General features: G+C 35.6%; 1 protein-coding gene across 7 annotated transcripts in view; it reads left to right on the top strand.

The window, feature by feature from the left end:
• Positions 1-25,170, top strand: part of NAALADL2 (N-acetylated alpha-linked acidic dipeptidase like 2) — a 1,279,597-nt gene that overhangs the window by 62,990 nt on the left and 1,191,437 nt on the right. For all 7 annotated transcript variants that reach the window (XM_070242641.1, XM_070242639.1, XM_070242642.1 and 4 more), the window contains exon 2: positions 22,816-22,878. The gene's annotated coding sequence lies outside the window, so the exon portion shown is untranslated. The remainder of the gene's footprint in view (positions 1-22,815; positions 22,879-25,170) is intronic.

Raw genomic sequence — 25,170 nt, forward strand, 5'->3', positions numbered from 1 at the left:
GTAATTATAGCCATTCTAACAGGTGTAAGGTGATATCTCCTAGTTCTGATTTGCATTTCCCTTATGATTAGTGATGTTGAACATCTTTTCATGGGCCTGTTGGCCATCTGTATATCTTCTTTGGAAAAATATCTGTTCATATCCTCTGCCCATTTTTTGATTGGGTTGTTTGTTTTTTTGTTGTTGAGTTGTATGAGTTCTTTATATATTTTGGAGATTAACCCCTTGTCAGATATATGATTTGCCAATATTTTGTCCCAATTGGTGTGTTGTCGTTTTGTTTTGTTCCTGGTTTCCGTTACCTAATGGAAACTCTTTAGTCTGATGAAGTCCCCTTTGTTTATTTTTTTCTTTTGTTTCCCTTGCCCAAGTAGACATGGTATTTGAAAAAATCCTTCTAAGGCCAATGTCAAAGAGTGTACTGACTATATTTCGTTCTAGGAGTTTTATGGTTTCACATCTTACCTTCAAGTCTGATCCATTTTGATTTAATTTTGGTGTATGGTGAACAAAAATGGTCTACTTTTATTCTTTTGCATGTGGTTGTCCAGATTTCCCAAAACCATTTATTGAAGAGACTTTCCTTTTTCCCTTGTATGTTCTTAGCTCCTTTGTTGAAGATTGGCTGTCTGTAGATGTGTAGTTTTATTTCTGGACTTTCAATTCTATTCCATTGATCTGTGTGTCTGTTTTTGTACCAGTATGACGCTGTTTTGATTGCAATAGCTTTGTAGTATATTTTGAAGTCAGAGATTGTGATGCCTCCAGCTTTGTTCTTTTTCCTCAGGATTGCTTTAGCTATTCAGGGTCTTTTGTTGCCCCATATGAATTTTAGGATTGTTTGTTCTCTTTCCATGAAGAATATCATTGGGATTCTGATTGGGATTGCATTGAATCTGTGGATTCCTTTAGGTAGTATGGACATTTTAACTATGTTTATTCTTCCAATCCATGTGCAGTAATATCTTTCAATTTCTTTATGTCATCATTGATTTCTTTTGATAATGTCTTATAGTTTTCATTGTATAGGTCTTTCAGCTGTTTGGTTAAATTTATTCCTAGATAGTTTATTCTTTTTGTTGTGATTGTGAATAGGATTGTATTAGTGAGTTCTCTTTCTGTTATTTTGTTATTAGTATATAGAAATGCAACTGATCTTTGTACGTTGATTTTGTACCCTGCACCTTTGTTGTAGTTGTCAATTATTTCTAATAGTTTGCTGATGGATTCTTTAGGGTTTTCTGTATATGAAATCATCCTCTCTGCAAACAGCAAGAGTTTCACTTCTTCCTTGCCAATTTGGGTACCATTTGCTTCTTTTTCTTGCCTAATTTCTCTGGCCAATAACTCCAGTACTATGTTGAGTGACAGTGGCAAGAGTGGACACCCTTGTCTTGTTCCTGTTCTCAGAGGGCTGGCTTTCAGTTTTTCGCCATTGAGTATGATGTTGGCTGTGGGTTTGTCATATATGGCGTTTATTATTTTGAGGTACTTTCCTTATATACCCATTTTATTGAGAGTTTTTATCATAAATGGCTGTTGGATCTTGTCAGATGCCTTCTCTGCATCTATTGAGATGGTCATGTGGTTTTTATTCCTCATTTTGTTAATGTGGTGTATGACGTTGATTGATTTGTGAGTGTTGAACCATCTCTGTTTCCCTGGTATAAATCATTGTGTGTGATCCTTTCAATGTATTGCTGTATTCAGTTTGCCAATATTTTGTTGAGGATTTTTGCATCTATGTTCATCAGCGATGTTGGCCTATAATTTTCCTTCTTTATGTTGTCATTGTCTGGCTTTGGGATCAGGGTGATGTTGGCCTCATAGAATGTATTAGGAAGTGTTCCATTTTCTTCAATTTTTTGGAACAGTTTGAGAAGGATAGGTATTAAATCTTCTTTGAATGTTTGGGTAGAATTCTCCAGAGAAGCCATCTAGTCCTGGACTTTTATTTTTGGGGGGAGTTTTTGATTGCTATTTCAATCTCTTTACTTGTGATTGCTCTATTCAGATTCTCTATTTCTTATTGATTCAGTTTTGCGAGGTTGTGTGAGTCTAAGAATCTCCATTTCTTCTAGATTGTCTAAATTTGTTGGTATATAGTTTTTCGCAGTATTCTTTTATAATCCTTTGTATTCTGTGGTATCTATTGTAATTTCTCCTGTTTCAGTTCTAATTTTATTCATTTGAGCCTTCTCTCTTTTTTCTTTTCTTTTTTTTGTTGAGGAAGATTAGCCCTGAGCTAACATCTGCTGCCATTAGTCCTCTTTTTGCTGAGGAAGACTGGCCCTGAGCCAACATCTGTGCTCATCTTCCTCTACTTTATATGTGGGATGCCTACCACAGCATGGCTTGCCAGGTGGTGCCATGTCTGCACCTGGGATCCAAACCTGGTGAACCCTGGGCCACCGAAGTGGAACATGAGAACATAACTGCTGCACCACTGGGCCAGCCACTCTCTTTTTTCCTTAATGAATCTGGCTAAGGATTTGTCAATTTTGTTTGTCTTCGCAAAGAAACAGCTCTTAGTTTCATTGATCCTTTCTCCTGCCCTTTTGGTTTCAATTTCATTTATTTCTGCTCTAATTTTTATTATTTACTTCCTTCTGCTGACTTTGGGCTTTGTTTGTTCTTTATGAGGTTCTTATAGGTGTAGTTTAAGATTACTTATTTGTGATTTTTCTTGGTTGTTAAGGTGAGCCTGTATTGCTATGAATTTCCCTCTTAGAACCACTTATGCTGCATCTCCTATGAGTTGGTATGGTGTATTTTCATTTCTGTTTGTCTCCAGATATTTTTTTGATTTCTCGTTTAATTTCTTCAGTGATCCATTGCTTGTTCAGTAGCATATTGTTTAGTCTCCACATATTTGTCACTTTCTCACCTTTTTTCTTATAGTTGATTTCAAGTTTCATAACATGTGATTGAAAAGCATGACTTACATATTCTTAAATTTATTGAGCCTTGCCGTATTTCCCAACATATGATCTATCTTTGAGAATATTCCATGTGCACTTGAGAAGACTGTATTCCTCTGTTTTGGAATGGAGTGTTCTATATATATCTGTTAAGTCCATCTGGTCTAGTTTTTTGCTTAAATCCACTATTTCCTTGTTGACTTTCTGTCTGGATGAGTTATCCATTGATGTAAGTGGGATGTTAAGGTCCCCTACTATTATTGTGTTGCTGTTAATATCTCCTTTTAGGTATGTTAATAGTTGCTTTATGTACTTTGGTGCTCCTGTGTTGGGTGCATATATATTTATAAGTATTATGTGCTCTTGGTGGAGTGTCCCTTTTATCCTTATATACTGCCCCTGTTTGTCTCCCATTGCCTTTTTTATTGTGAAATATAGTTATTCTGATATAAGTATGGCAATACCTGCTCTATTTTCTTTGCCATTAGCTTGGAGTATCATCTTCCATCCATCCCTTCACTTTGAGCTTGTGTTTGTCTTTAGAGCCGTGATGTGTTTCCTGGAGGCAGCATATTGATAGGTCTTGTTTTTTAATCCATCCAGCCACTCTGCATCTTTTTTTTTTTGAGGAAGATTAGTCCTGAACTAACATTTGCTGCCAATCTTCCTCTTTTTTTGCTGAGGAACACTGGCCCTGAGCCAACATCCGTGCCCATCTTCCTCTACTTTATATGTGGGATGCTTGCCGCAGCATGGCTTGACAAGTGGTGTGTAGGTACGCACCTGGGATCTGAACCAGTGAGCTCCAGGGCGCTGAAGTGGAACATGTGAACTTAACAGCTGTGCAACTGGGCCGGCCCCACGCTGCATCCTGTGATTGGAGCATTCAATCCATTTACATTTAGAGTGCTTATGTATATATTATGGCTTAATCCTGCCATATTATCTCTTGTTTTCCAGCTGTTCTGTGTTTCCCTTGTTTCTCATCCCCTGTATTTTGGACTGCCTCTTCAGTTTGGTGGTTCTCTCTGATGGTTTTCTCATTGTTTATCATTTGTGTTTCTGTTCTGAATTTTTGTTTAGTGGTTACTGTGAGGTTTGTATGAAAGATCTTGTAGATGAGACAGTCTATTTTCTGATAGCCTCTCATCTCCTTAGTCTAAGCAAGTTCCATCCCTTTCCTGTTATCCATCTAAGTTATTGTTGTCATAACTTATTCCATGTTGTGTTGTGAGTTTGTGGCTCAAATGAAGTGATTATAGTTAATCTTGATGTTTTCCTTCATATCTTTAATGTTATAAGTATTTGTTATCTAAGCTGTTTTTATAAAGAGGTGTAATTTTCTGATTTTGTCTGCCTGTTTATGTCCTTGCTCAACGCTGTGTAAACCATTTCTTTTTTTTTTCAAATATGAAGGCTTTCTGATCATTTCTTGTGTGTGTGTTGGGGGAGTCTTGTGGCAATGAACTCCCTTGGCTTTTGTTTATCTGGGACAGTTTTCATTTCTCCATCATATCTGAAGGATATTTTCACTGGATAGCATATTCTTGGCTGAAAGTTTTTGTCTTTCAGAAATTTGAACTTATTTCCTAGACTGTAAGTTTTTGGCTGAGAATTCTGCTGAGAGCCTGATAGGGGTTCCTTTCTAGCTTATTTTCTTCTCCCTTGTTTCCCTTAATATATATATATATATATATATATATATATATATATATATATATTTTTTTTTTTTTTTGTCATTGACTTTTGCCAGTCATATGTTTTGGAAAAGGTCTTTTTCATTGATGTAATTAGGAGTTCTATTTACTTCGTTTACTTGTAATTCCAGCTTCTTCCCCAGGTTTGGGAAGTTCTCATCTATTGTTTCTTTGAACAAGCTCTCTGCTCCTTTCTCCCCACTTCTTCCCTCTGGAATAGCTATCAGCCTTATGTTGCATTTCCTAATTGAGTTAGATATTTCTTGGAGAAATTCTTCATTTCTTTTTAGTCTTGGTTCTCTCTCTTCCTCCATCTGAAGCATTTCTCTATTTCTGTCCTCTTAATTGCTAATTCTGCCTTCCATCAATTAGCTCTGTTATTTAGGCACTCCAGATTTTCCTTTATCTCTTTCATTGTGTTTTTCATCTCCAACATTTCTGATTTTTTTATTGTTTAAATCTCTTTTGTGAAGAATTCCCTCTGTTCATAAATTTTATTCATGATTTCATTGAACTGTCTTTCTGAGCTTTCTTGCAACTGATTGAGTTTCTTTATGATATCTGTTTTGAATTCACCATCATTTATATTGTAAATTTCTTTGCCTTCAGGATTGAATTCTGGGCATTTGTCATTTTCCTTCTGGCATGGAGTGTTAATATATCTCTTCATAGTATTCAATGAGGTCAATTTGTCCCTTTGCATAGTGCTAGTATCTCGTTGCAGTTTCAGCCTGCCACCACTGGGGAGAGGGCAGGAGCTATGTATTCTGAACTTGCCATGATCCTTGGTAGCTGTGCCTGTCCAAGCTTGGTCCACTCCTTGGGACCATAGCAGTGCTGTGGGCTCTCCCACCGGATGGGAAAGTCATCACACAGGCACCAGTGGCTGCTGTTGCCTGCTCTGACAGTCCCAACATGACACAGTCCCACCTTTGGGGCCACCGCAGTACTACGGGCATTCGTATCAGCCAGGAAATACTTTGCTCAGATGCATAGATCTGTCTCCACTACTTCCTAGGTTGCACCTGCCGTTGTGCTTGATGGCTGGACCTCCCCACAGGGTCCTAGCCTGGGACATTCCCTGGGACCATGGTGGCAATATAGGTTCTCCCACTGGACTGGAACGCAATCATACGGGGACTCAGGGCTGCTGTCACCTGTTCCTGCATTCGCGCTGAGGTGCATTCCCACCTTCAGGACTGCAGTGGTACTATGGGTGCTTGCATCATCTGGGAGAGCAGTTGCATGCGTGCACAGGGCTGCCAGGGGGCTGGAGTACTCACCTGGCACCACCACCTCCCCAGTGGTAGTCTATCCACATTCAGATGTATAGCTGTGTGGGTCTCTCAAGCATCCTATTTTGCTGTGTGGTTATCCTCCATTGATCGATGAATGCCCATTTATTTGTAGTTTGAAGGGGGAGAGATAAAGAGAACAGCTCACTCCACCATGTTGCTGACACCACCCCTCCTTAATATGAGTGATGTACTCTCTTTTATTCACTCCTAACATTCGTAATTTGTGTCATTTCTCTCTTTTTTTTGATCAGTCTGTCTGGTGGTTTACCAATTTTATTGATTCTTTCAAAGAACCTGTTTTTGGTTTCATTGATTTCCTCTATTTTTTGTACATCTTCTATTTCATAGATGTGTACTTTTACCTTTATTATTTCCTTCCTCTGTTTATTCTGGGTTTAATTTCCCCTCTTTTTGTTTTTTGGTTTATAGTTCCTCAAGGTGAAAGTTTAAGGAAGATGATTTAAGACTTTCCTTTTTTTCTAGTACAGACATTTAATTCTATAAACTTCCTTCTAAGCAGGAATATTTTTCTTGGGCTTAGATTTATAAATTGATGGTTTTAGAGTTTTTTGTTGTTGTTTTGTTTCAGTGCTTTAAAGTGTCTGCCATTGTCTTCTGTCTTCCAGGTTCTGATGAGAAGTTGGCCATAATTCTTGTTTTTGTTCTTTTCTAGATAATATGTCTTTCTTTCTTCTGGCTGCTTTCACTAAGACATGACCCTCTGAAGTCTCTTCTGGTGTCCCCAGTATTCTTTGACATCTCTCCATTCAAAATGGTGGAAATATTTTTCCCCAATACTATAAGGTTTCAGAAGTGTTTATTCTACTGTTTTCTAGCGATTCCTTTCCTAGACTCAAATGATTTCTACTCACATGAGGCAGATCAATAGCTACCTAATTCCTGGAGTGGACCTCTATGCAGATTTTGAGAGCTGTCTTTATCTGTGCAGTGTCTGTATTCTTGGTATTCATTTCCACCAATTCAATCTGCTTTGGCCTCTGTAAAGTCCAGTCTCTTTCTTCTCAACTCAGTGAGAGAGCCAAGGTCTGTTGGGCTTCTTCCTTCTAAGCTACCTCTAGGAAACTGCCTTCAAGCAAAAAACTGGGGTAATCGTATGGCTCATCTTTCTTGTTTCTCTTCCCTCAAAAGTCATAGTCCAGTGTACCTGTTGTTCAGTGTCTGAAAGCAGTGTTTTCATGTATTCTGGTTTTCTTATTTAAGGTGGGATTATAAGTCTGGTTTCTGTTACTTCATCTTTATTGGAGTGGAAGCCTACAGTTTCTTTTGAACAAAAATGTCCAGTGCCAGGATACAAAATATAAGCTTGGATTCCAGTGAATATGCTGATGTCTTATATACTTCCATCTGTTTCTATATTATTTATTCTGTTACAAGTATCTACCTGGTGTATTTATTTATTTATTTGTGAGCTACCCATACCACAACAATTTAAACATTGTATTCATTTTTAATGAATATATATTTCAATTATAGTTAGTTCTAAACTTACATAATTGGCATGTCTCAAACTTAGTATAAATTTCTAATATTCCTTAGGATGTGTTTGTTTGTTTTTAAATATTGGTAAGGTAACTAGAACCCCAAATCGTCTGCTGTGGAAATCCAAAATCCTAGAGGTGGGGTGAAAGAGGTGTTTCATATTGTCGGTATTGTTTTCTGTGAGCTCTTGTTTTTATTGAATAAATTCAGTTTAGAGATCCTCTTGTCATCTTGTGCTTCCTAAATTTACTGTCTAATGTGTTGACACAGATGTGAAAATCAGCTCCATTTACAAAATCCATTCACAAAAGGAGATTACATTTTATTCGCTATCTGGGTTTGGAGAGACAGCATTGCAGTGTAGTAATACAAACAATTTCACGTAAAATATGAGACATCCCTGTGTTTAAAAGTCTTTTTGTTACCCCAACATTGGATTTTTATTTTACTACTTTCTTCAGTCCCATGCCCTGTCTTTGCCTGACTTAGTCTTGCTGATGTCTTTTTTTTCTCTAACTCTCTCTTTTCTGTCTCAGCTCTCTTTTCTCTACCCACTGACCTTTAAAATTTTGATCATTTCTAGTGCAAACAACTTTAGCCATCTCTTTGACTGTATTGTAACCTACTGTACTAGACACGCTGCTCTGCTTTTACACCAAGGGAATCATCAATGATTTTTTCCTAAATTCTGGTGCCCACTCTTAAGATAATGAATTTTTCACACCACTACATTTGTAAAATGACTCTCTATATTTTTGCATTTGTATTTCTATTTTAATTTTAAAAAGTTGAGGATGTGTATTATTCCTAGGAGATTTGATGGCTGTGGTGGCACTCCAGATGCTGCTGCCGTAATCACAGTCTTGATCAAGAGTAATGACAAATTGCCAATGTATAAGTTTTATAAGAAAAAAATAATCATGTGAAGAGCCATATGGACAATATCTGCAATACATAACCAATTGCAGTATAAAGTTTCCAATTCAAGTCTTCCAATATAAAGTGCATAATTCATTTATGCCCATGGATTTCATTGAGGATTGTGTACATTTTTTACTTGACTATTAATAGAATTAATTAGTTACTAAATAGTCATTAAATAAAATCTTTTTATGGAAATGAAAATGAGTTGTATGCATGAATAGATTAAATTTTATGTCATTGATCATGTTTCAAATTTGGGGCCCTCTTTTCATAAGAGAGTATGTTTGCTTTTATGTTATTGCTTACTGTTTCTTTAAAATTGTGTAAATGTTCTTATATTTTTCTTTGATTATATGTATGTTGTATTATCGACTGCTGGTGAGAATAAATAAAGACAATTTGGAAAATAACAGTACTGCTTTTTACCCAGTAGTATGACTCTTTTATTGATTTGTGCTCCCAAAAGAATTACTTGTATGTCATCATTTGTAAATCACAAATAGTCAAAAGAAATATTGGTTTAGTACCTGTTTCCAAGGATAGTAATATCTAGTTGAGGTCATGGAATATTCACCTGTAAACTTACTTGTAAAGAATGTTTGCAAATGAGTTCAAATGTAATAATCTAATTAAATTTCTTAAATGAAGCAGACTCTAAGGGAGCAATCAGAATGAAGCAATGTTAATCAGGAAGACATCATGAAGTGAGTTTGGAGTAAGTGCGAAATGCAAGGAAAATGGTATTTCAGAACATGTATAACAGGTAGGGAAAAATGTAACGTTCTGAGACATAAAGTACCATAAGAACATAGTACAAGCAAAGCAGAGCCCTTTTCTGTTGGGCTTATACTTATTCTTTTACACCTCGTAACTGTTAAAAATGTAGGTTTGAAGTCAAACAAATATTGCTTCATTTCTGCTCCACCACAGACTAGTTATGTGTCCTTGAGTAATCTTCATTTTTTTCTCATCTTTCAAAATGGGGACAAAATTAACCTACGTTCAGGGTAAAATGAAATGATACCTATAAAGTCTTTTGCACAGAGCAGGGCGAATAGTAACTATTAAGTTAATTACATTGTAGCTCTTAGTATGTGTTACAAACAGTACTTAGCACATTTTACAATGCTTATTTGTCACTCTGGTAGGCTATAGTAATCCTTTGATGGGACAGCTTTTATATCAGGTACTATAGTGATAAATATTATAGGTGTGCAATCAATTTTTACAGAACAAATAATCGTTTGGCCAAAGTAGAGAAACCTTTTGGAGAAGGAACTGGTTGGAATCAGAGAAATGACAATTGCAGGAGAATCTTAAAGGCTGAGGAGTATAGATTGGATAGAATTATATTCAGCAATGGACTTATATTTGGGGAACATCACTGTCAGCAGTGGTTTAAGGTTATCTGAGACTACTTTGAAAATTGTATGATGCCTAGAAAGAGGAAAGGATGCTTTTTAGTTGAGTTCTAATACTAGTCTTAGATAATAACAGACATTAAGCATGGGCAAAAAGAAAAGCAATGAGAAGAAAGAAGTTGTAGAGAAGGAGAAGAGAGTTTCTTTTCATATTCTTGGAATTATATTTGCTTGTTAGATTTTAGTGAAAATAGTGTTGATCCATATATTAGGATATTTTTCTGGTAAGGTAATGTAATATGGCAAATGTTTCTGCTTTTACCTTGGGTATTATATTCTTGCTTTTTAAAATCAGTTTTACAAATTATACCTGAAGAAAATCTAGATGTGGTATTTAGTTAATGAATAGCTGATTTTGTTTTTGATTAGTTTTGAGAAGTTTTGAATTCAAGTTGAACTTTTTAAAATTGGTTTTTCTTTTTTGAAGTGAAGACAGACATTTTTGGTTATAAGACCAAATTGGCACCAAGTAATAGCATGGCACCAAGCTAAACAAATGCCTTGTGATTATTCCTTAATTGATAGTAGAATGGATTATTATTCTATTAACTTGCTTGTGTCCTTGTACATGTTTCTTTCAGAATTTTCTAGTATGTTTCTGTCTCTCACTGATTTCCTCCTGAAAGCAGAATGTCATTTAAAAAATAACTCAAACTCAAATTCATATGGAGCCCATGTAGGTAAAATAGATGAATGAAGTGTAAAAGTGATCTCTGGTAACTAATACACGGCCTCCATGATGGTGAAAAAGTGGGGAGTCATGAGGACTCTCCAGAAAACTGGAGAATATATGCTCTATTTAAGGACCTCAGCCAGTTTCTGCTATGAGGGTATGTTGACCCAGCATTGCCAAATCTTCCTATTATATAGAGAAGTTAAAAATCTGGATGTACGTGTGTGTAATTTTCTGGCTCTTAAAGTTTGGCAAATAATTTTTTTAAAACACTGTATGGACCAACACTGTTTGGCATATCAACTACCAATGAACAAATTACCTTAGGATCTCTCATTTAAAGTTTTGTCTTTTTTTTTGAGGAAGATTAGCCCTGAGCTAACACCTGCTACCAATCCTCCTATTTTTGCTGAGGAAGACTGGCCCTGAGCTAACATCCGTGCCCATCTTCCTCTACTTTGTATGTGGGATGCCTCCCACAGCGTGGCTTGCCAAGCGGTGCCATGTCTGCACCCGGGATCTGAACCGGTGAACCCTGGGCTGCCGAAGCGGAGCGTGGGAACTTAACCACTGTGCCACCAGGCCAGCCCCTAAAATGTTGTGTTTAAAAATAAGAATTTCCATCTATTAATCGTTGGGGCATAGTTTTTTTCATGCAAAGTGATATGTAAAACATTCTTTGATTCTCAACTTTTAAACCCATGCGAATATAAACCAGGCCCAACGTTGATAGGTTGGCTGACAAAAGGCTTGTTAGAGACCATCTCTCTCTCTCCCTTCAATGTCTCTAAGTCCATTTCCTTTCTTGTGTTTCTACCTGATGTGTTGTACTGTCCTTATTCCTCAAAAGCAGTTAATTAACAAATCCAGTTAATTTTACCTCCTTGATAGTTTTCATATCTGTTCATATTGACATCCATCTCCACTAGTTGACATCCATCTCCACATCCATCTCAACTACTTTAGTTGAGTCCAACATCATCTTTCATCTGATTACTGCCACTACTTCCTAACTGGTATCTTTGCTTATACTCTTTGCAAATCCATTGTTCACCCTTGAGACAGAGGAATGACTTGAGTATAAAGTAAATAACAGCCCTATTTCAGAGCTTTTGAGGATTCTTCATTAACCTCAGAATAAAATCTAATCACCTTAATATGACCTGCAAGGCCCCTTATTATCTGGTCTTTGGTTTTATGTCTAACTTCATCTCTTGCCATTTCTCTTCATATTCCATGCTACAGCCAGATTGAATTCCTTCAACATTTATGTTTTGTCTTGTTTATAGGCCTTTATGAATGTGGTCGTCCAGCCCAAGCCTCTTCCCCTTACCTTTTCCGCAGCAAGTTGGTGTGTGAAGAAGATAGGTAAATCATAAAAAATTTCAGGTCAACTCTAATTGCATTAAGCACATGGCTGTCCCAGTTGCCCTTTCAAAAACCTGAAGCTTAGTCAACTTTTTAAGAATGCAGAATTAGCAGCTTTTACATGATGTGTCCTTGTATTCTGGGTTTTTTTCAAGGCAAAAGCTCAGTGATTTGAGTTATCCAAGGTAGGAAAAGCTCTGACATTACAAAGGTATATCGTAATTTCTCTGAGTCAGCAAAGTATCTTGGTTTCTCTCTCTTTGTGTATATCTCTCTATCTCTGTCCCTGTCTTTTTCTCACATACACATACACAACACACATACACCCCACCTACAAGACATACATGTGAAACAAAATATATTAATGAGAGTTTTATTAGAAGCAATAATCATAGCTCAAACCAACATTTGGAGAGAGTGCTCAATATATAGATTTGATATTCTTAAACATGGGATAACATTTTCAAAGGAAATAAACTTCTCATAAATCTTTGAAATACAAGATCATTCAAAATCTTTGACATTAAGATCAAGGTTAGCCCTTTGCAAAATTATTGAAATGAGTGAATGAATGAAAGAGTTTTGTGTGTATGTGTGTGTGTGTGTGTGTGCTTTCTCTCTCTTTCATTGCCCTTCTCTTACCTTCCTGTTTCAATATCCCTTTCAAAAAAGTGCCACATACAATGGCATTCTATATGTCCTACAGAGTACAGTGGGATCATTATCTTGTGTGTCCTCTGCTTTGTCCTTGTATTAATACAGCCAGTGGTCAAATGGACTATTTTGGTAGTCATATCACACTAACCATGAACTTAGAAACAACTAACCCTGTTAGATGATCTGACTGATGTTAAGCTCTCATTTATTTTATTAAAAATGCTTAAACAATGCCAGTACCATTGGAATCAGTGTGCAGCCTCCCATGAGGAAGACACATCATTTATGTACATAAATTCTGGTTATACTTAATAAAGTTAAGTTTTTATAGTCATAACTCATATTCTGTCATTTCAGTGTAATTTTGGCTTAATTCACACACAAAATAACCTTTATAAAAGCAGAGATCAATGATGGTCACCTAATGAAGTACCCTAAAATTTTCCTCTATATCTTTTATCCAACCGCCCTTTTTTAAGCTTTCCTGTAAGTAAGATATGGAATAGGTTAGTTTAAGTTTGAAAACAGAACCTAAAACAGGATGACAACAATGGAGTGACATGAAGAATAACTGCTTAGTACTAGATGGATGAATTGAAAACAGATGAAAGATAAGTTCTATCTCATGGGATTTTGCTGCCTGCTGGAACTAATCGCATTAACTTTAACCCACCTGAGGCTTTATACTGCCTATTCAGCTCATCTGTGGGAAAATGTCTTTTTCCTTATTTATGACTTTATGACTCTCTTGTTGCCAGGTCATTGCCAACTTGTGCTTAAATATAATAATATAGTTATGTGTCTTATTATTTTAGTCATCATAACATTTGATTCCATAGCATTATTTTGCTTTTTCCTGTTTTTAAAGTTCAATTTGTGAACTGAGTAGAACAAGTACCATAGGTACTTCATTCTCTCTCTCTCTTTTTTTTATTGAGGTGTAATTGATATAACATTATATTAGTTTCAGGTGCACAATGTAATGACTTGATATTCTATATATTGCAAAATGGTCACCACAATAAGTCTAGTTAACATCCGTCACTATGAATAGTTACAAAATTTTTTTCCTTGTGATGAGAACTTTCAATATCCACTCTCTTAGCTACTTTTCGAATATGTAATATAATATTATTTACTATAGTTACCATGCTGTACATTACATCCCCATGGCTTATTCATTTTATAACTGGAAATTTGTATCTTTTAACCCCCTGCACCCATTTCACCCACCCCGACCTCAGGCAACCACCAATCTTGAGTTTTGTTTGTTTGTTTTAGATTCCACGTATAAGTGAGGTCATACAGTATTTGTTTTTCTCTGTCTGACTCATTTCACTTAGCATAATGCCCTCAATCCATGTTCTTGTAAATGACAAGATTTCATTCTTTTTTATGGTTGAAAAATATTCCATTGTATATACATATATATCACATCTTCTTTATTCATTCTTCTATCTATCGATGGACATTTAGGTTGTTTCCACTTCTTGACTATTATAAATGATGCTGCAGTGAACATGGAGGAGCATCTATCTTTTCAAATTAGTGTTTTTGTTTTTTTTGCATAAATACCCAGAAGTGGAATTGCTAGATCATATGACAGTTCTCTTTGTAATTTTTTGAGGAACCTTTACAGTGTTTTCCATAGCTGTGCCAGTTTACATTCCCACCAATAGTGCACCAGTGTGCGCTTTTCTCCACATCCTCACCAACACTTGTTATTTCTTGTCTTTTTGATAATAGCCATTCTACCAGGTGTGAGGTGATATCTCATTGTGGTTTTGATTTGCGTTTCCCTGACAATTAGTAATGTTGAGCATCTTTTCATGTATATGTTGGCCATCTGTATGTCTTCTTTGTAAAAATGTCTATTCAGACATTCAGAAAAATGTCTATTTAAACAATGATCTTAAGAAAAAATTGCAAATCAAAAAGAATTTATTTCTAGGAACATGATTGATTTCTTTATTTCGTCCCTTCTTTTGTTCATGTCTGTGTCTGTCTCTTTTGAATTAACAAAAGCTCCTTGAAATATGATCTGCTTCTTTATGATTTTTCCCAATGTTACATAATTGATATCATCATATGTTAAAAGTTTTACTGAAGTATGATTTAGCTACATTAAAATATGATTGTCACTACCTCATCATTTAATGACAAATATATCAGATGACATCAGTAATACAATTCTTTTCTATCTTTGGTGTATCAAAGCACACTTAGACAATGATAAAATGACAATATTTTTATGGCACATTGGAGAAAATGGATGAAGGAAGTTAATTTAAATTGGAAGTAAGCAGATGGGGGTGGGAGGGGATGTTCAGCCTGCCTAGCCTTGTAAGGCTTTCTGAGGGCTGAAGGGACTGTCAAAGCATACTGTTCCACAGACAAGGTAGGAAGCTCTGTGAGTTGAAATAATGTCTTGGTAGTTGTATACATGGAATATCTTCAGATGAAAATGAAAAGTTCAGTCAGTCTTTAGAGAGTTTGTCTTTATGATTAATCACAACTGAGTTTTTCTTTCAAATGAAGTTTCTAGAACATGGTAGACAATCAGTAAATTTTGAGAAGCCTAAAATTATATATTCAAATGATTGGATACATTTTTAATTTTTATCCAGATGTCTGGCATCTTTTAACATAGCCACTATTTGCCACTTCTGTAATTAAAAACAAATAAAACCCTGAATAGTAATAGCAGCTACCATTCGGGGCACCCACTATGTAGCAGGCCCTCATGAGCTCGTTTAATCCTCATAAAATCCCTGAAAAATAATCCTGATTGTTATCCTCATTTTATACAAGAGGAGTCTGAGTTTCATAAATTTTGAGTAAGTGATCAGAAAAATGACTTAAGTAGTAAGTGGTAAGTAGTCAAAGTAGGATTTGAATAGGCTGATCTGATTCCAAAGCCTGAAATAAATGTGTTTGTTGTGTCTATAAGGGGGATTACTGACCTGTAGTATTTGCTGAATAATTGACTTTTAGATTCCCAGTTATAAGCTTTTAGGAGCTTCCCTCTCTCTCATCATCTACCATTTCTGGCTTATACTTCTCTGCATTCACCTCCAGCTCTTGTTTCATCATCCTCTGTGCCAGTGGTGACATTTTCCAGACAGTCTAGGGCATGCTGGCTGTGCTAGTAGACTAGCATTCCTACGGAGATACTGAATCCTGGCCTTGACCTCGTTAGCATTTGGAGCCTAGAACACCTGCTTTCAAATCCTAGTTTTGCTGCTTAGTAGCCATGTGACTTTGGACAAGCTATATAATCTCTCTGTGGCACAGTTTCTTTGTCATTATATAATGAGAGGAATAATAGCACCTATATTATATAGGATTGCTTTGAATATTAAATGATGCAATAAATGTATAACACTTGATATATTGCCTGACATATGGTAATTAATCAATATTTATTAACTATTATTATTTGTGATATCTAGATCATGATCACTTTTATAACTTTTCTATAGAAAACATATTAGAGAGGAAGTAAGTCTTTTAGTAACTTGAATTTTTAAATAGCTAGCTAGTGCTTACCAATTTCATTTTGTAACACTGAAATTTTTGTTAGTGATTTATCACTGAAATAATTGAGAGCCATTACAATTACTAACATTTTCTGTTCAGAATTTTGAATGTGTTGTGATATATTACATAATGGAGTGTGGAGTGAAAGAAGGGAGTTGTCATGATGCTTAAGGGTACTTGTACTTATTTAATAATAATTTTGTTCTGTTTCATTTTCTGACGTAGGGAAGTATTTGGATTTCTAGAAAAGAGGTAGAGAATTGGGGCACATCTGAGTGATAGAAAAGCTCTTTTATTTTTATTCTTAAAATGTAATTAAGTTTTTAATTGTCAAAATTTGATTGTTTTGTCAAAGCCATATCAATTGCCAAGGAAATATAATGACAGAAAACTTAGGAGTAGGTTTTCCTAGTTGGTAGATTCTAAAGAATCTGTCCTAATGGAGGGATGAATTTGCATGAATAGCATAAAACAATAAAAACAGCTATCACATTTTCTTGAAATTATATTCAAATATAGGTGGTTCTGATGTTCTGGCATTTCAGAGGGTGTATCTAAAAAAATTCCACCTGGCCTCAGTCCCCTTCTTACTTTCTATTTCATATTGAAAATAAGATGCATCACTTCTCAAAATGACAAACTAGACCTGGGATTTGTCAAGTTATGCCCCAGGCCAAATCTGGCCTTCCAGCTTTTTTGATAAATAAAGTTTTATTGGAACACACACAACCATGTTTATTTGTTTACACATTGTCTGTGGCTGCTTCACATTGCAGTAGCAAAGCTGAATAATGTAATACAGACCATATGGCCAGCCAAGTCAAAAATATTTACTATCTGGATCTCTATAGAAAATAGTTTGCCAGTCCCTGAAGTAGACAGATCTAAATCCACAAAGGAGACTTTATTTCAACTTGATGTTTCATACTTTCTCTGCAGGGAAGATTTCTGTCCCTGCTAGATTTTACTCAAAGCATCAACAGTATTAATTAAAAGTGGCTACTGTTTCATGTATGTTATTTAGGTTATAAACTCCCATAGCATGCTTATCATGCTACAATGTAGGAATATCCTTATAGAAAATATAAAATATTGCAAACATAGAAAATAAGATATGTGACTATTAAAGTATTGAAAGGGACAACTGACTTGTCTCTTGTATGATCATGTTATTTTGTGAAACTGTTAACTCATTTGTTGAAGCAATTTATTGATGTAAAGTACATTGACTTACATAGTTCGTATGACTTGAAAAGAAGAGAAAATTATGGATATTAAAAGGCATTTAAACAAACAAGCTATCATAAACATCATCTAGTCAGTTCCCATTAGAGTCATTAAAAAGAAACCTATTTATTAATGTTTGAGTATATTTGGCCTTGTGTTTGTATGCATGGTGTGTTTCTCCTCAGCATTCTTCACCACTTTTCATCACATTTTCTTTCACGTTTGCTCATTTAATTCTAGTCTTTTTAGTCATCATTTCCATGACTCTCTGCATATTTTTTGGATTCTTTTAGTTGTCTCTTAGTTTGGAGTCCAGAGTTGAGATCAGCACTCAAGTAAAGCTCTCATCAGTGCAAGAGTGATAGTGGGATTACCCTCTGACCCCTGTAATCTTGTGAAGAGGCATTGTGCATCATCATTATCATCAGCAAATAAAATCCATGTAAAGGCCACCTCCCTAAAGTCTCTTTCTCTTTTTAAAAGTAAATTTGAATAAACATTGGGGGTGGAATTTGCTAGGAGCAGAATCTAGTGAGAGTTAGTTCTCTGTAAGGATTTCGGAACTTCGTGTAGTTAAATTTGCAGGTAACTATAGTTTACCTGCTCTGGGGAGATGATACTGGTTATTTAAAAATCAGAGATGAAAGAAGAAACCCCAAAGCAAGATGATTTATTTACTTTTGGTAAACTTGATTCTGTTTTGTAACCTTTGAAACGTGGGTTTTATGAGCGATACTATTAAAATTTATATTCCCTCTAGAGTGTGTTGTTAATCATTATTGCTCTGCTGGGCCTCAGGATTACCTGTCTACATTGTAATGCAACTTTCCTTAATATTTACAATTGAAATACCAGTGGGTCTTAAGATATCTCATATATTTCTATGAATGAAATGAGACTCATAAGAAATAAGAGCTTGCCTCCAGCAATAAACTTCAGAATATTAAATTCTTCTTAAAAATTTGTAGAACTTTGTAAACTAATGGTGATTTTATACTTCTGAAATAAAATATCTGACCCTAATGGTTGTACTTTAATGCTCTAAAAGGTAGATAAAATCATTATCTAAGGATAGAGTACAAATACTAACAGTAAACAATAGGTACTTCATTTATAATTTATTTCAATGCACCACTTATTTGTTAGTCTTCTACTTTGCTAAAGTCCCTGTCCTGACTGTAGGGGGTGTAGAGAGGATGTCAGGTCCTTGTCTTTGGATGAGGAGGATTGAAGACAGACGTGAGCACCAATAACTTTTTAGAGTGTGCAGATCCATTACTATGACCTTTGAAGCTCCCATCTTTTGCCAAGTGGAAAAGATACCAGAAATGGAACCTGGAGCCCCAGATGAAGTTCAGGAAAACATATTACATTTTTTTGGAACCTTTCTTGGTCTTATTAACTAGTAATAGTTGTCAGGAACTGTGTTAAGAGCAGGGCTTGAGGAGTGGGATGGTATCCTATGCAAAGCAGTAAGTGATCCAGAGAGTCAGAGATGACCCTAAACCAAACTCACCCATGAGATTTTCAGCTCTGCCAAGTTCTTAGTAGTATTGAGAGGTCACTCTTATTAATATTTTGAGTAGAAAAGTAAAGTTGGTTATAGAGTTTGCCTAAATTTGGGAGTAGTAGGGACAAAGACCCTTTTTTGGAGGCGCTGTCCCACCTGAATCAAATTCAATCATTTATTGAGTTCTGTTGTGATTCAAAGAGTAAAAGACAATGTTGTTCTCAGGAGTTCATAGAATAATGAGTGACACAAAAATGTACACTGAAGTTTCCCAAACTACACTGAGGGACAATTGGCTTGAGCACCTGTTTCACACCCTGATCGAATTTGGAGGAGGGAATGTTCTCAGAATTTCTGCCCTTGTTTTCTAGCACTCTGTTCTTTCTTCATTGAATCCACTTAGTTTCAGCCTTTACACTCACTGGTCCTGCATATCCCTTACTGGCTTTTGCAAGAATTCCATCATATTATGCATGCCATGCCACTTATAATTAGTAAATTAATTGAAGATGTGGTGGGTTTTGGGGGACAAGATCACATCATGGAGCCCTTCACCAGCCCCACTTTCTGTCCTTCTGTTTGATCATCTCTCCTGGCTCCCCAAAACTAAAACTCATCATACATGATGCTCGCTTCTCTATCTGACAAATCCCATCTGCCAAGGGTAGTCTAGTTTCCCCCATTCCCACAAAAGTGATGATTTTAAAAATATTGTTGAATAAATAACACAGAAATTGCTGATGGGATGAAGAGAGGGAGAAGCAATGCAAAGGAACTTAGAGAGTCTGGAAGTAACCATATTTGAAGCTTCAAATTGGAGTGTGGTGATTACAGTGTATGCCACTTTAAAACTCCACAGTAGATCTTGGAACAAATCCCTTTTAATCTCATTCCAGCTGTGTGGTTGATGGTAAAGCATCATTGCAAAGTATACCTAGTATTCTGTGGGTCAGGAAATTACTGCTTTAGCAAACGAGAGGACATTTTGGAACCAAATTTATAATCTGGACATTTGATAATAAGACATGCTACTTGTAAGAAATGCAAACTATATATATATAGTCAATTAAAAGAAAAAACAAGGGTAATAGGAAATCATGATGGTGGTTGTATACTAAAAAAATCATTTTCATCCAATGTTACTGCAATAAAAAATAAATAAACGAAAACCATTTTCTTCATTTTCAGCACCATATAGTTGGCAACAATTAGAAAAGAAAACACATGCATGTATTTATATGTATTTATATGATAGAAAATGTATTTTAATATTATGTATTATGTGTGTATATAAAAAATTAGAGCTTCTGAAAAAAAAGCCTTTGAATGACAAGATCTGCTATTAAATTTATGTCTGCTACATATTACACAGTATTTCTTAGTAAAAGTAAGTGCTATAAAGCCATTTAAATAAAACTAAGACATTATTTAGTTTGTAAGGAAATTGAAACATTTTTCACCAGTTGGTTTAGTTCATAAAATATTTCAAAATACAAACAAGGAAATTTTCAACCTAAACTTAGGCTTGGGATATACCTTTTTTTGTTTATTTAATATTATTTGGGATGCTATGTAAGTTCAAAGTGCTTTGATGCTGTTTGAATTTATTTCACATAACAATTCCAGAAGTAGGACAAATTAATTCCACAGCTGAATGATATTATTACAGACTCTGTTTCTTTCTATCCTTCTGCTCTGCCATTCTCAAGATGTTAGTTTTGTCCTCAGTCAAACTTTCTCCATGCCTATAAGATCAGTCTAGGCATCATATGCATATACAACAGTGGGACAAAAAGCATTTTGTTAAGAGAGGGTGGGAATTTTGCTGGAAGTTCCCCTAACACATTTTCTTCCATCTTGTTGGCTAGATAGGGATAACATACATACCCTTAAATGAATCCCTGGCAAAGGAAATGGGACCATTATGATTGGCCTAATTGGACGGTTGAGCCTAATCAGGATTGCCCCGAACATGGGCATAAACCAGTCTCTCCAGAGTTGCTTGGGAAAAAAGATAGACACTTAAAATGGATCAGGGCTCTGCCTAGCAAAGAAGAGGAAAAAAAAAATGGTTTGGGTAGGAAGCCAAGAGTGTATATTGGAGAAACATAGTATTTGACTCTAGGCCAATAGATCTAAACCTTGGCTGCACATTAGAATCACCTGAGAAGCTTTTAAAAAATATTTTGATTTAGTTGTTCTGGGTGGCACGTAGATATTAGCATTAAAGAAAAATTCTCCTGGGGCTGGCCCTGTGGCCTAGTGGTTGAGTTTGGCATGCTCCACTTGGGCAGCCCAGGTAGTCTAGTGGTTGAGTTTGGCATGCTCCACTTGGGCGGCCCAGGTTCGGTTCCTGATGTGGACCTACACCACTTGTCCGTGGCCTTGCTATGGCGGCAATCCACAAACAAAAATAGAGAAAAAAATTCTTCCAGTGATTTTAATGTATAGATAAGTTTGAGAACCACTGCTCTAGGTAAACTGAAGATGGAATGAGGAGACAAAAACCTTCATGAGTCTGCACACATTTAGCTGCTCAAGCAATTTTTTAGCACTACTGAACTTTACCTGCAAATTAACTATTGACCAACAGGGTAAAATTACCAACACAAAATCGCACCACAGTTAATCTGCCAACCTGAAATGGTATTCTCTGCCATATTCACTGGACATATTCCAAGAATGTACGAGATTTGGGTAAAGTACTCAAACACCTTTAGTAACCAAGCTGAGTCGGGAGTTTATGTAAAAGTAGGAATGTTAGTCCCATTTTTGTGATGACAGAACTGAGTTGTAAAGAGGCTGTCAGTGGAAGCGATAGAACTAAGGTTCTTATCATAGTATCCTGACAGCCAGTGTTCTCTCATTCTACTCATTCTTGCTACTTTTGTTCTTATTGTATTTGAGAAAGATGTCGTTTGTTTTGGTCAAAGAAAAGCTTCATAATTCTAATAGCTACCATTTATTGACAACTTACTATGTGCCACGAACTGTGCTAGGTGCTTTATTCCTGCCCTAATGTTTATTTAATTGTTACAACAATCACATGTAGTAAATATTACTAAGTCTTCTTTATAGATAAGGAAATTGGAACCCAGAGAGTTTGTTACTTCTACAAGGTCCCTTAATTAGTTCATTTCTCTGGAATCTAGAATTTGAACCCATGATGCCACAGGTAGCATTGGCATATATAATGCCAGAATGCATGTTCTTTTTATTTTTCCATGCATAGAGATTTGATTTTATGCAGTTCAGCAAATACCTATTGGTTGACTAATAGGTGATAAGTGCTGGGCTAGACCCTGGATTGGACTGCAATTTCCCTGCACACTATAATTTACTTTCTTTTTTTTTTTTAGAGGTGGGTTTATACCAGTTGATTTGCAACTGCACCAGGCACTTAGCATATAATCCAAGAACAACTGAGTGAATAAACGAAGAGGAATCTTTAGACTACTTATTTGAAACTGCCTTGCCAATAACTTCCTTTTCCTTAGGAGCTTAAATTATACATATTATAGCCTCTTAAGATGTAGATTAAATTGTACTGCCTGATATTTCCACACAAATATTGAGTTACTGAACAGTGTGTCTTGAATTGTTCAGTCACACTCCATATCGCTGTCTTGAGTAAAAACAGTACTCTTTTAATAAAAAGAGGTAATTGGTCTGTATGGCTGATGTTTATTTAGATACTTGCTTTAGAATGTTTTCTTCTAATTTAAAGAGAATAGGAAAATAAACTGGGCAATGGCTATTAAGAACTGGCTGGTTGAGTTTTTCATAGAGATAACATTTTCCAAATTATGGAGTTATGATATTGAAAATGAAGGGCAAGCTTCTTGTTGAGGGAAAATGTTCGAGTAGCCCTAATGTGGAATCTCATTAAAGCAACTGTCAGGATTCCTCTATTTTACCATCACCTCCCCTCTTCTGTAAGAAGCAACTGTCGTTTTGAGTGAGTGTACTGCCAAAGAGGCATTTACAAATAAATGAAAAATGTCACAATTGATTTCACTCCTTCCAGAATACTGTGTGTCAGCTTTGTCACAAACTGTCTTTGTTACTCTCTGTTTTAGATCTCCCAGCTGGACACTGGAAATAGCTTTTGATGGTTTAGGGCCTCTTCCATTTGACCCCAGGTAAGCCCTCTATTGGTGACCTTTTATAAATATTTGTAAAACTGTTTGAGCAGTTAGAGAATATAAAACCCCTTTCCCCTCTTTCTCTCTGTAACTGCTGTTTTTGTCAGAAAGCGTTCAGATGTCATTATTGTTCACTTACATTTTTGGACATTGGGAAGAATTATTCTGTGCATTACAAAGTATTGCAAAATTATGCAATTACATTGCACATTCTCTGCCCCAATACAATGGCTTGTTATTATCATGCTTAATCTAATAATAATTTCTAATAACACTATTACGTGTAAAGAAGATATATGGCTATGATTTTCCTATATTTTGAAATAAATGTCTAAATTTTTATCACTCTTTCTTTATAATATCTTGAATATATATCTTTCCTATAATTTATATATAACATCATTGATGCACATTCATTCTTGCAATCACCATAAAGTAGTCTACCAGCACTACTGCCATCATGCATTATTGAGGACTTACTCTGACATGTATACTGTGGTAAGCACTTATATAAATTAGCTTATATAAATGTATCACAGTGGTACTTGAATCCTAAGTTAGTATGGATTTGAAAAAAAAGCCACTAATTAGAAATTGCTAGCAGTTTTTTTTTATTATGAATATTAAAGGAAAATAAATCTTCGTATAATTATACTTTAAGAGACTTTAATCAGTATAATTAGTTATAGATTGTGCTATCAGTTGGGATTATTTAGCTTTCTACTTGAAGGATCCTGGAATGGACCAGCTAGCAATATTCTGTTTCTCTTGGAAAACAGAAGTTGAAGCAATTCACTCATTTATTCAACAAATATTTATTAAGCACCTATGAAGTGCCAGCTACTTTACATTGAGGACATGATGGTGAAGAATATGTATCTATTTCTCAAGAGTTTACAGTCTCCCAGCAGTCAAGAAAATGGGCAAGTACAATAAAGTGTGATGAGTGAAAACAATAGGGATAAGCATGGGGTACAATATGAGAAATGAAATGAGCATCTAAGTCAGGCCAGGAATGGATGCTCAGGGAGTGATGTGGAAGTGGAATGTGGGAGAATATTAAATTTTGTTGGCAAAGTAACTTATGATGTCTGAAATATAGTGTTTAAAATAGGGAGATATGTCTAAAGAATTAAGGAAGGGGCAGATCACGAATGTCCTCATGAGCCATATTTGTGAATTCAGATATAATTGTCAGCAGTTATACTGGAAAGACTTCATCTGATATTGGACATTGTCTTCTAATCAGGCTGGTCACATTCTCACAGTGCCAGCTTACTATATATAATAACCAGCAAGGCAAGCCATTCTTGCTTTTTCACACCTATATAAAGAGAATATGCTTCCTGAAATATAAGGTCTTTGTGAGCAAGGACCTGGGCTAATTCATCTTGTTTTCCTGGAATCTATTGCAGTACTTTCTACATAGGAGGCTGTCAATATTTATAGTGTGGGTTGAAATAATTGAATGTAAAACTCTGGAAAATGGAAAGGTTGACCCAATAGAGACTCTCCCCAAAGACTGGCTACTTATGACCATATACTCTTCTTTCCCTGATCAGTTTTCATAAGTGGCAAAATTTCTCTCCATGTCTCCTCTTTACTTTTAGATTCATAATAAGAGGCTCCATCAAAGAAAATCAATATGAAATGCAATTTTTTTTTTTTTAAAGATTTTATTTTTTTTATTTTTTCCTTTTTCTCCCCAAAGCCCCCCCGGTACATAGTTGTGTATTCTTCGTTGTGGGTTCTTCTAGTTGTGGCATGTGGGACGCTGCCTCAGCGTGGTCTGATGAGCAGTGCCATGTCCGCGCCCAGGATTCGAACTAACGAAACACTGGGCCGCCTACAGCGGAGCGCGCGAACTTAACCACTCGGCCACGGGGCCAGCCCCATGAAATGCAATTTTTAAAATAAACATTGATGTGTCAATTTATAAATAAAAAATTATATGTCAATAAATTCTCTTTAAACAACTTAAAAAAGGTTTGGAGGAACTAAGAGTAAGTGAAGAAGATAACTTTTAGTGAGAGAAGAAGTAACCAATATATCCAATTTTTATTTATTTATTTTAACTCTAGAAAATATACAGTCAAAATACATTATAACAACTTTCTTTTGTAATGAGAAAGGGAGATGAAATGATAAACTATCAAAAAATTAATCCTATATTGTAAGATGATGTATCAAGAAGATAAATTTCACTTGTTTTGTAAGAAAAAAACTTAATTAGGAGTCTTTAAAAAATATGGTGATTCACAAATCACAAAATTACTTTAATTGTGTATA

The sequence above is a fragment of the Equus caballus genome, chromosome 19, assembly GCF_041296265.1.
Source record: "Equus caballus isolate H_3958 breed thoroughbred chromosome 19, TB-T2T, whole genome shotgun sequence".
Classification (NCBI taxonomy): domain Eukaryota; kingdom Metazoa; phylum Chordata; class Mammalia; order Perissodactyla; family Equidae; genus Equus; species Equus caballus.